The sequence below is a fragment of the Engystomops pustulosus genome, chromosome 5 (assembly GCF_040894005.1).
Source record: "Engystomops pustulosus chromosome 5, aEngPut4.maternal, whole genome shotgun sequence".
NCBI lineage: Eukaryota > Metazoa > Chordata > Amphibia > Anura > Leptodactylidae > Engystomops > Engystomops pustulosus.
Window position 1 is genome coordinate 100758091 of NC_092415.1, and position 14110 is coordinate 100772200.

Genomic DNA, 14110 nt, shown 5'->3' on the forward strand with positions numbered 1-14110 from the left:
CCAGAAGTCTGGGTAGCAGTTTTGCAAATGTGCTCAAACGTAGTGGGTGCTGAAACCGTCTCAGCACTGTCCAGGGATTGTTAGAAGTGCCTAATTCGGATGTAATGAAAATTGGCCGCATGTGGGAGATGGAATTTATCCTGTAGGGCAGCAGAGGGCAAAATCTTCCTATCTCGGTAATCCACAATGTCTGAAAATCTAAACAAACCCTTCTCATGCCAGGGTTTAATTTCCTGCCCAGCTCCGGCTTGTTGCATGAGGGGAGTGTGTAAGAAAGATTGCATAGGAGAGCACTGAGACACCAGTGGGAACCTGGTCAAACAGGCCCTCCATAACTTAATCATGAATGAAATAGGGCCTAATTGGGGGTCGGGCAGCGCAGGCGCCTCTTTAGGCCAAAGGTAAGAGTTAGGATGGAAAGGGGCCAACCACAATTTCTCTATCTCCATCCACTTAGAGAATGCTAGTAAGGTGGACCATGCTGGAATACGCCGCAAATGTGTTACCCAGTAGTATCTGGTTATATCTGGCACCAATAGGCCGCCCCTAGATTTGTGAGAGAGTAGAACAGACCTGGAGATTCTGTGTCTCTTTTTTGCCAAGATAAAGTGTAATATTGATGCTTGCAGGGACCTCAGAGCACCCAACGGCACTGGCACTGGTAGGGTTTCAAAAAGATAAAGCAGCTTAGGTAAGATAGTCATTTTAACCGCTGCTATCCTGCCAAAGAGGGAAAGGGGGAGACTATTCCAATTATCAAGCAGGGTCCTTATTTCCCGAAAACTGCCAGGGAAATTCTGCCCATAGAGCGTATTGTAATAGGGGGTCAGAAGTATCCCCAGATACTTAATAGCGTCTGCTTTCCAATTATATCTGAATGTGGCCTTCAATTGGTCTACCAGCGGTTGCGTAAGATTAAGAGGCAATGCCTCCGTCTTTGAAGTGTTCACTTTATAGCCAGAAAGACGGCCATACTGCTGCAACCTTGCTTGTAGGTTGGGTAGGGAGATTAGAGGTTGAGTGATGGTGAGTAAGATATCATCTGCGAATAACGACAATTTGAATTCCTTGTCTCTAACCATAATACCATGGATATTAGGGTCCTGACGGATAATGGAGGCCAAGGGTTCAATGCAAAGTATAAACAGGAGAGGAGAAAGTGGGCAGCCCTGACGTGTACCGTTTCTGATCTGCAGAGGTGGGGAGGACGCATGTGGAAGCTTAATTTCCGCTGTAGGATTTGAATATAACCCTCACAAAGCCTGGAGAAAGGGACCTTTTATTCCGATGTGTTCTAACACTTGAAACATAAAGGGCCAGCTGAGGCGATCAAACGCCTTCTCAGCATCTAAACTGAGAATCAGGGCCTGGTCATTTTATTTATTAACTACATCAATGAGATCAATTGTTTTCCTCGTGTTGTCGCCACCTTGTCGTCCAGGTACAAAGCCTACCTGGTCCTTATGGATTACCTGAGGGATCCACTGAATCAGGCGATTGGCCAGTAGTTTTGTGAATATTTTCAAATCTGCGTTCAAAAGTGCAATCGGTCTGTAATTGGCACAATCGGTTGCATCTTTCCCAGGCTTGGGGATAAGGGTGATATAAGAATGAGTGAAAGTTGTAGGCATGGGTTCACCTTGTAGGAACGCGTTAAACACTTTTGTCATATGTGGCAACAACACAGGGAAGAAGGTTTGATAGTAAAGATATGTGAGCCCATCTGGGCCCGGGGATTTCCCGTTAGGCATTCCTTTGATCACCTCCTCTATCTCATCCGACGTTAATTCTAAGCTGAGCGTCTCAATGGCCACCGAGGGGAGTCCAGGAAGGGAACAAGAGTTCAAAAAATCCAGTAGCAACGTTTTTCTAAGGCCCTCATCTAGGGGTAGGGTATTTGGCAGGGAATATAATTTAGCATAAAATTCTTGGAAGCGAGAGGCAATCGCTCTCGGGTCATGTAATAGGTTCCCCCCGGAATCCCGTATGATGTGGGGAGTCTGGTGATCTCTCTTCTCCCTCAGTTGTTTCGCCAGGAGAGAATGGTGCTTGTTCGCTTGCTCATAATATCGTTGTCTAATAAACACCAGTAATTTCTCTACCGCTTGGGTCTGAACCTCTCGCAGCTGCTCCCTAACCTCAATTAGCTGTTGGAGTCTCCTCCTAGTTGGTTTAGCTAACAAAGCTGCCTCCTGCAAACCAATCTCCTTTCTCAGTTTCTTTTCCAAATGGACTCTATTTCTTTTTAATCTGGTTCCCTGTTCTATACAATGACCTCTGAAGACCGCCTTATGGGCTTCCCATATCATAGGAATAGAGGGAATTGAATCTTCATTAAGCTGGAAATATTCCCGTTTTGCTCCATTTAGTTCCTCCTTGATCAGGGTTTTTTTAAGAAGGGATTCATTTAAGCGCCAATGACATGCCCTAGTTGTGGAGGGACCCTCTCTAAGCTGTAGAAAAACTGGCGCATGGTCTGACCACGATATGTCTTCCACCTCTGCGGTATGCATCATTCGCAAGAATTGTATATCTCCAAACCAGTAATCTATACGGGTATGGGTTCCATGTGGCGCAGAGTAAAAGGTAAACGAACGGTCACCCGGGTTGCCCACTCTCCATAAATCGTACAAAGCAAACCTCCTGATGACTCTACGCTGAAATACTGTTCTGCGACCTAGTGCTGGGTCTGGGGTCGATTGCCAGTCGATCCATATTTTCCGAAAAAATGACATTGAAGTCCCCTCCCATCAGTAAAGGTGCCGGTGGGAGTCTGGCTATTTTATTCAGGACTTTGGTAATGAAGTGGACCTGTGATGAATTGGGGGCATATATATTGCATAAAAGCACAGGCGAACCGAACATTTTACCCTGAACAATGATAAAGCGGCCCATGGGGTCCGATGTCACCGTTTCAGGCACTATGGGGCACGAGGTTGAGAACAGGATCGCTACTCCTGCTTTTTTATTCTCCATGGATGCCATATAAGACACCGGGTAAAGGTGCTTAGCAAAATTAAAATTCCCCATAGCATCATAGTGTGTCTCCTGCAAGAACACCACATCTGCTCTACTCCTCTTCAGCTCATTAAGCGTAAGTCATCGATTACGAGCTGAGTTGAGCCCCTTTACATTTAGTGTCAAAAGCTGAACCATGGTGAGTTAACTAGCCGATACTCCTGGGCAAGATGTGCGAGCGCCCCTGAATGAGACGCGACTGGACAAGCTCTGGGGGGGGGTAGGAGAGGCTATGTATAGCTTTTTTTTTTTTTTTTTTTCCCCGTAAGGCTCTGGTGTGGGGGGTAAGGGAGGGTGTCAGTGTATAGAGGCCTAGGGCGTCTGGGACACTAGGAAAGGCGACAGGGAGGGTGACGAGGGGGGGACAAAACTTGCAAACCACAAGACAAACAATCAAGACGGACAAAAAGAAAAACACGTAAAAAAGTAATAAGAAAACAAGGATAAATACCTAATACTATAACCAGGGAGAGGAGAAGCCTCCTGACCCTAGTGCAGGTCTACTCAGCCGGTCTGCCCCTAAAGTGGGGGAGTATAGTCGGCTGATCTGGATTCACCACCTCCTGTGTTAGCCCTAGGTCAGGGCCAGAGGGCGGGATCCGGAAGAGACCCACATACTGGGGGAAAACGTGGCAATAGAACCTTGTAAAGGGAAAAAAAAACGTCAAGTGTAGTACTACACAAGATTAGGAACTTCGATATATCACTAACTATCCAGACAATAACCCCGTTGCCCTTATGCACATTACTCCCAAAATTACTAAGGAGGGGAAGGGTACCCCGAATCTAAGCAAACATGAGCAAACATAAGACCCCCTTCAATCAAATACAAGAACTATAAAGGATATATGTGCAGCAGGTGTTCTCCTCTAATCGTAAGAGTCCTGGGATGGAGCTCTGGTTCTTGGCCTTCGCCTCTTCTGTTGCAGTTGGGTCTTATTCTGCATTTGGCGCAACTGAGGGGGAAGATCCCCCCAGTCGTCCAGTCGTGGAGTCGGGATGTTCCAAATGTCACAGAATTCCTGTAGCTCCTCCATCACAGAGAGCGTCGCTGTTACTCCATCTTTGGTGGCCGACAGGGCAAAAGGAAAATTACAGCGATAGGAAATGTCATTTTCACGTAAAATGTCCAGCAGCGGTCGTAAAATCCGTCTCTTCTGAAGGGTGATCCCAGAGAGATCCTGATAAAGCTGTATAGTTTCCCCGTTGAAGTCAAAATTCTTTTTCTTCCTCGCTGCAAACATGAGGCGCTCCTTCAATTCAAAGTCATGCACACAACAGATAACGTCTCGCGGGTTTCCTCCCATTGTTTTAGGCCTCAATGCTCTATGAGCTCTATCAAGCTTTACTTGTGTTTCCAGATCCCCCATAGTGCCGAGAAAAGTGCTTGTAGTGTGGCACGAACATCTTCTTTACCCTCCACCTCCGATATACCCCTCACCCTAATATTGTTACACCTTCCTCTATTATTGAGGTCTTCCAGGTGCCTGGCCATATCTTGTAGTGTGACCACTTGCGAGTGCAAGGCATGTTGCGTATGTAGAATCTGACGCCTTGAGTCCGCCTGTTCAGCTTCTAGGTGGTCAATTTTCTGCGTCATACACTGAATATCACGTCGTACCTCCGAAATTTCGGATCAGAACGCCTCTTTGACTTCAGCAATTAAAGATTTAAAGTCCTCTTTAGTAGGCAGATTCCGGAGGTGAGCGTGCCAGAGCGGTTCTGATGCCGATGGTCTCTTATCTGACATAGCGTCCGTACTGAATTGCTCAGGCGATGATGCCCACTCTGCGGAAGATGCAGCATAGCGGGCAAGAGTGGGGGTAGCACCCAGCTCATCTTCCGTCACTTGTGACCTGGGGACAAACAGGATTCCTGGAACAATTCCCCTGGCTGTAGGAGTTGGGGGGATCTAGGAGGATGTCGCTCCTGCCCTCCATTTTCATCCTGACCTTCTTCCATAGAGCCATATTCTTTTTCTGGAAGGGTACCACATCAACTGGATTTTAAGTCACTTTAAGTTTTGAAAAAAAAAGAAATCGTCAGACTGTGCCTAATGCAATCAAACCCCTAATAAATTGTCCCACTTAGGTGTTTGAGATGAATATGTTTGTCACTAAGAGCTAAATATAAAGTTCGCAAGTCTCCCTGCAAATTCGTCACAATATGGTACAAGCTGCACTACTAGTGCCAGCAAGGCCAGCCACAAGCAAATCAACAATATATATATATATAACACTATTGTAGCCCTAAGAAAGCCGGTTGTGTTCTTGTATGCCTAGTTTCTAACCTACACTGACAGCACACAACTGGATTTTAAGTCACTTTAAGTTTTGAAAAAAAAAAAAAATCGTCAGACTGTGCCTAATTCAATCAAACCCCTAATAAATTGTCCCACTTAGGTGTTTGAGGTGGATATGTGTGTTAAAAAAAAGCTAAATAGAACGTTCCCAAGTCTCCCTGCAAATTCGTCACAATATGGTACTAGCTGCACTACTAGTGCCAGCAAGGCCAGCCACAAGTAAACAAAAGGGACAGCCTAGCTCTCTCCCTAACGGCATCCAGACAGAGAATGATGCGAGCAGCACGGGCAGGGGCTAGTCTATTCCAGGGTCAGCAGATCAGGCCAGCCAACCACTGCTATCGACGTGTAAGGGTACCACTTCATGCTGGGTGGAGTGCAGAGTCTCCTGGCTTGTAATTGGCTCTGTTTCTGGCCGCCAAAAATCAAAACGGTAGGAGATTCCATTTTCTCGAGCTGGCGAAGTATTCGTCCGAGCAACGAGCAGTTACGAGTACGCTAATGCTCGAACGAGCATCAAGCTCGGACGAGTGTGTTCGCTCCTCTCTAGTACATACAGCATCTAAGCATACACATAAAGCACCATACACATACAGTAGATACAGCATCTACGCATACACATAAAGCACCATACACATACAGTATATACAGCATCTAAGCATACACATACAGTATATATACAAACACAGTATATAAAGCATCTACGCATACACATACAGCATATATACATATACACTATATACAGCATCTGTGCATACACATACAGCACCATACACATACAGAATATACAGCATCTAAGCATACATATACAGTATATATACACACAGTATATAACGCATCTACACATACAGCATATATACATATACAGTATATACAGCATCTACGCATACACATACAGCATATATACACATACAGTATATACAGCATCTAAACATATACACACAGCATATATACACATACAGCATATACAGCATCTACGCATACACATTCAGCATATATACACATACAATACATACAGCATCTATGCATGCACATAAAGCACCATACACATACAGTATATACAGCATCTAAGCATACCCATACAGTATATATACACACACAGTATATAAAGCATCTACGCATACACATACAGTATATATACACACACAGTATATAAAGCATCTACGCATACACATACAGCATATATACGTATACAGTATATACAGTATCTACGCATATCCATACAGCATATATACACATACATACGGGGGGGGGGGTAGACATGCCGGTTGGCAGACAGGGGATTGTGGAGGCGGGTGGTTGTGTAGGAGGACATGGAGGTTGGCGGGCGGGCAGGAGAATATGCTGGCAGGTGGGCAGGGGCATGTGCTGGCTATGATATTTTGCTTACTGTGAGGGGGTGTGGGAGAGTGGGGGGCCGACACAGGTGGGCGGCCCTATGTTTGGCATAGCAGGCGTTACTGCTGTGCTGTTCACAGGCGGGGGAGGAGGTCAGGAGAACAGCACTAGTAAATTTTGATTTCACGTCCATCCCCGGCTCCCTAGCAGCACTGACCTCGTAGGAACCTCTATTGCTGCTACAGCTGTTGTTACACCATTGGGTTTGGTGTATATAATAAATGAGGGAGCTCAGTGTATTTAAAAAATATGGGGGCTCAGTGTATAAATTTCATGAGGGGGCCCAATGTATACGTTTCATGAGGGGGTCCAGGGATGCAAAGGGATGAGACAGCGGGGCAGATTTACTTACCCGGCCCATTCGCGATCCAGCGGCGCGTTCTCTGAGCTGGATTCGGGTCCGGCCGGGATTTATTAAGGCAGTTCCTCCGCCGTTCACCAGGTGTCGCTGCTGCGCTGAAGAGCATAGGAACGCACTGGAATACACCGAGTCGGGTTGAGTGAAGGTAAATGCTATTTTCGCAACACATTTTTTTTTTTTAAATGCAGCGGTTTTTCCGAATCTGTTGGGTTTTCGTTCGGCCATGCCCCCGATTTCCGTCACGTGCATGCCAACGCCAATGCGCCACAATCCGATCGCGTGCGCAAAAATCCCGGGGCAATTCAGGGGAAATTGGAAATATTCGGGTAACAAGTCGGGAAAACGCGAATCGGGCCCTTAGTAAATGACCCCCAGTATATAAAATGTGATTGACTTTTCTACTTCCAAATTGCCTGGCTTTTCTGTTGTGTTGCGTTGTGTAATAATTAGAGATGAGCGAACATACTCGTCCGAGCTTGATGCTCGGTCGAGCATTAGCGTACTCGAAATTGCTCGTTATTCAGACGAGTATTTTGCCAGCTCGAGAAAATGGCATCTCCCGCCGTTGTGATTTTTGGCGGCCACAAACAGAGCCAATCACAAGCCAGGAGACTCTGCACTCCACCCAGCATGACGTGGTACCCTTACACGTCGATAGCAGTGGTTGGCTGGCCTGATCAGGTGACCCTGGAATAGACTAGCCCCTGCCCGCGCTGCTCGGATCATTCTCTGTCTGGATGCCGCTAGGGAGAGAGCAGGTCAGGGAAAGCGTTAGGGTGTTCTATTAGAATAGTGTTAGGCAGGAGTGATTCTACAAGAACCCAACAGCCCTTCTTAGGGCTACAATAGCGTTATATTTTTATTAGGGGTTTGATTTGAATTAGGCACAGTCTGCTGATTTTTTTTTTTTTACGTTTATTTCTTTTTATAACTCAAAGTAATCTGGCAAAGCAGTGTGCTTTCAGTGTAGGCTAGAAAATAGCCATAGGAGAACCCCAACGGCTTATTTAGGCCTACAATAGCGTTATATTTTACTTTTTTTTGGTTTGCTTGTGGCTGGGCTTGCTGCCATTAGTAGTGCAGCTAGTACCATATTGTGAGGAATTTGCAGGGAGACTTGCGACCGTTGTGTTTAGCTCTTAGTGACACACATATCCACCTCAAACACCGAAGTGGGACAATTTATTAGGGGTTTGATTTGAATTAGGCACAGTCTAACGATTTATTTTTTTTTACGTTTATTTCTTTTTATAACTCAAAGTAATCTGGCAAAGTAGTGTGCTTTCAGTGTAGGCTAGAAAATAGCCATAGGAGAATCCCAACGGCTTATTTAGGCCTACAATAGCGTTATATTTTACTTTTTTTTGGATTGCTTGTGGCTGGGCTTGCTGCCATTAGTAGTGCAGCTAGTGCCATATTGTGAGGAATTTGCAGGGAGACTTGCGATAGTGACACACATATCCACCTCAAACACCGAAGTGGGACAATTTATTAGGGGTTTGATTTGAATTAGGCACAGTCTTCTGATTTTTTTTTTTTTACGTTTATTTCTTTTTATAACTCAAAGTCATCAGGCACAGCACAAAATCCAGTTGTGTGCTGTCAGTGTAGGATAGAAACTAGCCATAGCAATAGCATAGCATCGTTTTGTTTAAAAAAAAAAAAAAAAAATTAAAGTTTACACTTTAATTTTGAAAATGTTTAACCCGAGGGCTAGGATGAGGGCGTGGACGTGGGCGTCCAATTACTGCAGGGGTCAGAGGCTGTGGTCCTGGGCGGGTTGAGACACCACCTGCTGATGAGGGAGCAGGGGAACGCCGCAGAGCTACACTCCCTAGGTTCATCATGTCTCAAGTTACTGGGACTCGTGGTAGAGCACTGTTGAGGCCAGAACAGTGCGAAGAGGTGATATTATGGATTGCGGACAATGCTTCTAACCATATGTCCACCAGTCAGTCTTCCACGCAGTCCACCCATGTCACCGAAATCAGCACTCCTCCAGCACCTCCGCCTCAGCCTCCTTCCCCCCAGTCTGCCCCCTCCCAGCAAAATTTTGCATTTGAACCGGCATACTCTGAGGAACTGTTTTATGGACCCTTCCAACAGTCACAAACCACTTGTCCGGTTGCTGCTGAGCTATTTTCCGATGCCCAGGTTTTCCACCGGACGCAGTCTGTGGGTGATGATGACATTATTGACGTAGTGGAAGAAGTGTGTAAAGAGGCGTCTGACGATGAGGAGACACGGTTGTCAGACAGTGGTGAAGTTGTTGTCAGGGCAGGAAGTCCGAGGGGGGAGCAGACTGAGGGATCGGAGGATGATGAGGTGACAGACCCAAGCTGGGTTAATAGGCCGGGTGAACACAGTGCTTCTGAGACGGAGGCGAGTCCTATAGCAGAGCAGGTTGGAAGAGGCAGAGGTGGGGCCAGACGGAGAGGCAGGGCCAGAGCTGGTGCATCAGCGCCAAATGTTTCACGTAGTCAAGCTCCCGTGGCGAGGGCTAGATTTTCAGAAGTCTGGAGGTTCTTTAAAGAAACACCGGATGACCGACGGACTGTAATGTGCAACCTGTGCCAAACCAGGATCAGCAGGGGTTCCACCACTACTAGCTTAACTACCACCAGTATGCGCAGGCATATGAATGCTAAACACCCCACTCAATGGCACCAAGCCCGTTCAACTGCGGCCGGGCACACCACTGCTCCTTCCCCTGTGTCATCTGCTAGTCAGCCCCCTGCCCAGGACCCCGGCCCAACCATCTCCCGTGCGAAAACACCATCTTCGCCACCACGATCCTCCACAGCATCCACCAGCGTTCAGCTCTCCATACCCCAGACGCTGAGAAAACTCCATACAGAAAGTATAGTGCAAACCACCCACAAACCCAAGCCCTCAACATCCACATCTCCAAACTGCTTAGCCTAGAGATGCTGCCCTATAGGCTGGTAGAGACCGAGGCCTTTCGCAACCTCATGGCGGCGGCCGCCCCTCAGTATTCGGTCCTTAGCCGCCACTACTTTCCCGATGTGCCGTCCCAGCCCTGCACAAGCACGTGTCAGACCAACGCCGTTTCTGACAAGGTCCACCTGACCACGGACACGTGGACGAGTGCTTCCGGGCAGGGCCACTATATATCGCTGACGGCACATTGGGTTAACTTGGTGGAGGCTGGGACCGAGTCTGACCCTGGGGCTGGTCATATACTGCCGACGCCGAGGATTGCGGGGCCTACCTCGGTCCAGGTCTCAAAGGCCTACTATGCCTCCTCCTCCTTCCACCCCTCCTCCACCTCCTCCTCCGAATTACCATCCGTGGGCATGGCGCCATCAGTCGGTAGCTCTAGGCACAGCAGCAGTGCCATCGCTAAGCGACAGCAGGCGGTGCTCAAACTGCTGAGCCTAGGCGATAAAAGGCACACCGCCCAAGAGCTATTACAGGGCATCACGGCGCAGACGGATCTGTGGCTGGCACCGCTGAACCTGAAGCCAGGCATGGTTGTGTGTGACAACGGCCGTAACCTGGTGGCGGCTCTGCAACTCGGCAGACTGACACATGTGCCATGCCTGGCCCATGTGTTAAATCTCATAGTTCAGCGTTTCCTCAAGACATACCCCAATCTGTCTGATTTGCTCACGAAGGTGCGCCGCATCTGTGCGCATTTCAGGAAGTCCAGCACAGATGCTGCCACTCTCAGGGCAGTGCAGCGCCGCCTCCAACTGCCCGCTCACCGACTGTTGTGCGATGTGCCCATGAGGTGGAATTAAACATTAACCATGTTATCCAGAGTTTACCAGCAGCGCAGAGCGATTATAGACTGCCAGATGTCAACTTCCACCAGAACTGGTAGTCAGGTCAGTCAGCTTCCTCAAGTCTACAATGAGGAGTGGACGTGGATGTCTGATATCTGTCAGGTGCTGAGTAACTTTGACGAGTCCACACAGATGGTCAGTGGCGATGCCGCCATCATCAGCCTTACCATCCTGCTGCTTGGCCTGTTGAAAAACTCTCTGGTCAGCATGAAGTCAGAAGATTTGCGCTCATCACAAGAGACGGGGGAAGAAGATTCCCTTGTTGATAGCCAAAGCACCCTCAGGTCTGTTTCTCAGCGCATATCGGAGGAGGTGGAGGAGGATGAGGAGGAGAATGTTGGCGAGACACAAGAGGGGACCATTGTTCAGTCCTTCACTGTTCAGCGTGTATGGGCAGAAGAAGAGGAGTTGGAGGAGTTGGAGGAGGAGGAAATGGAAAGTCAGGCCAGTGAGGGGAGTGAATTCTTGCGCATTGGGACTCTGGCGCATATGGCAGATTTCATGCTAGGCTGCCTATCCCGTGACCCTCGCGTTCAAAGAATTTATTCCAGCACCGATTACTGGGTATTCACTCTCCTGGACCCATGGTACAAGCAAAATCTTTCCACTCTCATCCCTGGAGAGGAAAGGAGTGTGAGAATGCATGAGTACCAGCAGGCCCTGGTGCACAAGCTGAAACCGTATTTCCCTTCTGACAGCGCTAGCGGCAGGGGGCGTACTTCTGCGGGACAAGTAGCGAGGGAGAGTAGGCAAGCAGGCAGCTTTTCCAGCACTGGCAGGGGTACGCTTTACAAGGCCTTTGCCAGTTTTATGTCACCCCAGCAAGACACTGTCACCTGTCCCCAGTCTCGGCAGAGTAGGGCTGATCTTTACAGAAAGATGGTGAGGGAGTACGTAGCTGATTATACCATCGTCCTAAATGATCACACAGCTCCCTACAACTACTGGGTTTCAAAGCTGGACATGTGGCACTAACTGGCGCTGTACGCCTTGGAGGTTCTAGCCTGCTGTGCCGCTAGCGTGTTGTCCGAGCGGGTTTTCAGTGCAGCTGGTGGCATCATCACCGATAAGCGTACACGCCTGTCGAATGACAGCGCTGACAGGCTGACGCTTATCAAGATGAATAAAGCCTGGATTTCTCAGGATTTCCATTCTCCACCAGGTGAAAGAAGCTCAACCGGAATAATGTATGCACTCCTCCTCCTCATTGTCCTCCTTCTCCTCTTTGTACACTAAATCAGAGGAAACTGGCTATTTTTTGCCAGGGCCAACTGGCTCTAGCTATAGTACTCTATGTATTTAATTTTTCTGGAGGGCCACCTACCCTGTCCTCTGTTTTAAACAATTTTTGGGAGTGCCACATACAGGCACTCAATCTATTTAATTTTTCTGGAGGACCACCTACCTGCTCCTCTGGTTTGAAAACTTTTTTGGACTGCCACATACAGGCACTCAATTTATTTAATTTTTCTGGAGGACCACCTACATGCTCCTCTGGTTTGAAAACTTTTTTGGACTGCCACATACAGGCAATCAATCTATTTAATTTTTCTGGAGGACCACCTACCTGCTCCTCTGGTTTGAAAACTTTTTTGGACTGCCACATACAGGCACCATCCAAATTAAATTGTCTCCATAGCAGCCTTCACACGTCGTCTTTTTAGCTGCATCCACACGTTGTCTCCATTGCTACCTCCACACGTCATCGCCATAGCTGCCTCCAAAAGTCGTCCATATAGCTGCCTCCATACATGGTCCCCTTATCAAACGAGCTGTGTCACGCAGAATTTTGGGTTGTTTTCATGGCTTCCACATCAAACTTGTTAACTTTGTCGCCACCCTGCTGTGTAATCCACAAAATATACTGGCAAACTTTTATCATTTACCAATATTATTTCAGCACTTCTTGCACATCTGCTTACATTCCCTTCACCGGCCATAACCCAAACTTATAAGAACACTACTACACTTGATCTTATACAAAAGGTTCTTAGAAGTGCTGTTTGGGGAGTAGCCGAGAGACAGGGGCTTGGATTGGCGAAAGCTCGCCTGGCAGCGGAGCGCCAGCTCCATCCCAAGATCCAACTAACATAGTTTTAACTGCAGCACCTTTAATCTACTACTACTTCACTGCCTCCATACATGGTCCCCTTATCAAACGAGCTGTGTCAGGCAGAATTTTCAGGTGTTTCACCAGATACATAGTGGAACTCGGCCCATCTGTCTCCGCCATGCTAGAGACCTGAAGTTGCAATCATAGCAGCGCAATATGGATGCGCCATACTGTCGCTCTTAATCATGGAACCATTTCCGAAAAAACTATTAAAAATAGAACCACTATGCTATTCCATTATTCCTAGGTGAAATATTCAAACGACCCGGCCTGCTTTGAAAATTATAATTTTTTCAAAGTAAACGCATCTGCCCGGCAGCCCCATTTTTGGTGGGGAGGAGCCGAGAGACAGTGGCTTGGACAGGCGAAAGCTCGCCTGGCAGCGGACCGCCAGCTCCATCCCAAGATTAGGCAGCCTCAGAGGCATCCATGCATGCTGCCCCTGCTGTTTCCTGTCCATTTTTCCTCCACGATCTTCCACAGCGTCCACCAATGTCTCCATGCGCAACTTTCAACTCTCTATACCCCAGACGCTGGAGCACGAGAGGATATGCAGCACATCATCCCCTTATCAAACGAGCTGTGTCAGGCAGATTTTTCAGGTGTTTCACCAGATACATAGTGGAACTCGGCCCATCTGTCGCGCCATGCTGGAGACCTGAAGTTGCAATCATAGCAGCGCAATATGAATGCCCCATACTGTCGCTCTTAATCATGGAAGTCGTCTCCATGGCTGCCTCCATTTGTCGTCCCCTTATCAAAAGAGCTGTGTCGGGCTCATTTTTCGGGTGTTTCACCAGATACGTTATGGAACTTGGTCACTATGTCGCCACCATGCTGTGTTATCGACTAAATATACCGTCAACCTTTTGTTCACATAGGAAATCATTTCAGTGCTTCTTGCTCACCTCCTTTGGTGAAACCTGAGTCCATTTAGGGTATGTCGCCATGACACTCTCTAGCCTGCCACTGCTGCCGCTGCCTCTGCATGCCGTCCCCTATAGTGTCAAGGTCAATTACTGCATGTTTTAGATGCTATCTAGCCTCATTCGGTCACTCTGTCATGGCCATGCTGTTGCCCATAATTTTGGCATAATGGTGCGATTAAG